The sequence below is a fragment of the Phragmites australis genome, chromosome 18, assembly GCF_958298935.1.
Source record: "Phragmites australis chromosome 18, lpPhrAust1.1, whole genome shotgun sequence".
NCBI classification, from domain to species: Eukaryota; Viridiplantae; Streptophyta; class Magnoliopsida; order Poales; family Poaceae; genus Phragmites; species Phragmites australis.
The window spans coordinates 20598417-20601470 of NC_084938.1; the positions used below are offsets into that span (position 1 = coordinate 20598417).

The 3054-nt window shown below is 52.6% G+C and overlaps 1 long non-coding RNA gene across 1 annotated transcript; it reads right to left on the minus strand.

Annotated features, from left to right (window-relative positions):
- Window positions 1-224: 224 nt before the first annotated feature.
- LOC133899757 (uncharacterized) lies at window positions 225-1099 on the minus strand. The gene is made up of 4 exons (XR_009906405.1): window positions 865-1099; window positions 486-754; window positions 360-419; window positions 225-293 (listed from the first exon to the last, which is right to left on the minus strand). It is a non-coding gene; the product is annotated as an uncharacterized LOC133899757 (long non-coding RNA).
- Window positions 1100-3054: the final 1955 nt, after the last annotated feature.

The following is a 3054-nucleotide window of genomic DNA, read 5'->3' on the forward strand; positions in this document are numbered from 1 at the left end:
GATGTCGTATGCGGTGTCGGGGCCAGCCTCATCCTCCTGACTAGGGTAGGAGGACTGTGAAGGCTCGGCAGGTGTCCATGTGTACTGGCTGGAGGGGCCTGTGAACAAATAATCACGTTAGATACGAACAATATGGTATTGAAAGTAGTAGTAAAAAATGTATAATTGTACCTGCATGGTACGACGGTGCAGCAGAAGAAGGCCACGCTGACGTGCCGTAGTACGTTGCGGGGGGGGGGGGGGGGTAGGGTGTGGGGCCGCCGAAGACGGACCGGCCTCGTCACCGAAGTAACCTGAGCACAGTTCTAACTTATTTTGCTGAAAGTACTAGAAATTAGGAAGAAGGGTTCCCGGAGTACCTGACTGTGGACGTACAGGGCTCAATCTGCGAGGCTGCGTCGAGACTTGTGGAGACGGACCTAATGAATGTTTAATAACAATAAGTAAGGATATTGATCAATAATTTTCAAAAGTATAATTCGTACCATGTTGCTCGGACCCTCCAAGACGTGATAGGAGGGGTCGTGTGGGTGCCGACACTGAAGAACGTCGGTGCACGTCTGACGGCCGAGACGACTCGGCGTGTGCACCACTCGTCCTGGGAGGCGGCCCTGCTGCATCTGTGGTAGATCGGCAGGAGGTGAGTTTCAGGGCGCGCGTCGTCTTATCGAAAACCCGTCTAATGAAGCTCGCAACATCCGACGCACTTAGGTGATGCCCTTGCCGGACGCGGTCCATGGCAGCAGCTGCATCCCTATTTACATCATAAATGATATCTATCTGCGGATACGAACAATAGTAAACAATTAAAGTATACGGTTATGTTCGTTCAATATGTAGTACGGACTTCAGAAAATGACTTACTGCTAAAGCGGCGTCCTCGTCCCAATGCACCGGGTATGTCTCCGTTGTCGATGCGACGTGGCCCTGGACATCATCAGGGGTGTAGGTGACACGAGTCCGCGTACGAGGTACGTACCACCGTAGGTACTCCGTAAAGTTTCCCTCGGTGTGGGGACGCGCCTCATCAACGACGTCCTGTAGCGCTTGGGCCCATGTTGCCACGTAAGGGGCCAAGCGGTCCGCCCAGAGGTGACCAGCTGGCTGGCCTTTCCGCGTGTACCTGCATTGAAACCACGGTAAATGTAAGGCAAACTGAAACGAAGGTTGCTCAAACAAAAATTTATCAAATGTACCTGTGGACGTGCAAGGGGACTGTACGGATGGGGACGAGCGGGAATGCCTGGTGACGGCCAAACTGCAGCATGACGCGCTGCGGTGAGTACTCTTCGACGTAGATGTCGAAGACAAGGGGCGCCTTGGTGAGCCAGTACTCCTCGTCACGGGTGCACAAGGGTGACAATCTCGACCCTGCACGTGTATGAACGGCCCGAATGTTGTATGGCTCCCATACCACATCGTTAGGACGTAGCCTGTCAAACTGGGTACAAAAATGCTCGTACGCACTGCGAGGCTGCTCGTGGGCCCAGTGTGGCTGAGTGACAAACATCAATACAGATATTTAGAGAGTAACATAGTATGAACGAAACTGTTAATGTAAATTACGTACCCGTCGACGACACCACAGCGAGGCCATTGTCGCCGCGTCCTCTTCCATCTCGCCGTACCACTCCTCTGGGTACGGGGAGCGATCCACCACCGGCCTACCTATGGCGAAATGCTCGTACGACCATAGCTGAAGAAGAAGTGGACACCCGGCAAAAGTGGCTAGTGCCTCCTTCTTCATGCATTCGTCGCAGAGCGCCCGATACGTCGCAGCAAGAACAACTGATGCCCAGCTGAACTGCGGTACATCCTCTGCATGCGCGTCCGCTATCGACCGGGCGTACGGCACAAGGGTCCTCGTAACCAGGTGGCCTTGGCCACTAGTGAACATCACCCACCCAAACAACCAAAGGAGGTAGGCCTCCAAATGTCTCGAGACCGCGTATGCGTTGGCTTGTGGGTGGATGTACGTCGGCTGCATATATGACTGGTGTCAGAAATAATCATTACGACATAATTTGTTAGGAATCGATAGGTTGCATGTTACCATACCTGGAACTGTAAGATCCACTTCTTCGTTGGCCCTCGTGCATCGGCTAAGAACTCAGGCACGTACGGGGGTGCATCCTCCTTTCGCTCCACCGGCCCAAATCGCTGATGCATGTCGTTCATCCAGTCAGCCTGCATATCGATCACCCCAACCGCAGCTCCCGCGCAAGGAAGGCCTAAGAGGTAGGAGACGTCCTGCAGGGTCAGGGTCATCTCTCCGCACGGTAGGTGGAACGTATGTGTCTCCGGCCTCCAACGGTCGACCAGTGCTGCTATCAGCGACCGATCGAAGTAGAAACGACGGGCCGCAACCTCGGGGTCCTTCGTCGTTCGGGCCTCGACCAACCGGCAAAGTGGTAGGAGTCCGGCCGCTCCCAACCTATAAGTATTGCAGTACATCAATAATATGTAACAACAACAGCGAAATGATATGTAACACCATCAGCTTTTCTAAGTACCTGTGGGTCCAGCGCTCATCTACCGTCAGCAGCTCTCCAGGGCCTCGTGGGTGAAACACTCCTAGGTCCGTCTGGTGCTCGGTGGATAAGAAGCTGCGATGCTTCTTGTCCACGGCAGGGTCCAAAAGCTCTGGGGTCGAAGGCTGAGCCATCTCTGCATTTGAAAGACATGTACATTAGTACATTGAGAAATAAATACAAGAACAACAAACTTCAAATGCAAATTAACCGTACGCGAAATTAACACATATTAATACAAAGTACAAAACTAGCTGACCTACACAACAGGTGCATCACCGCCTGCACTTTTGGGGCAATATTTGTAAGTGTGACCTACTTCATTGCACTGACTGCATCGCTGCATCCTAGGGCCAGCCTCGGATTCATCCATATCGTTACGAATCCGCCGAGATTGTCTTCGGCCCGGTGCGTTCTTCATCTTTCCCAAATCAGGCACATATATTCTTGAAGGCCCTGGGTTACTTGTAAAAGTGTCAACAATGCCGTAACCATACAGCTCCTGGTTCCAGGTGTTCAGTAC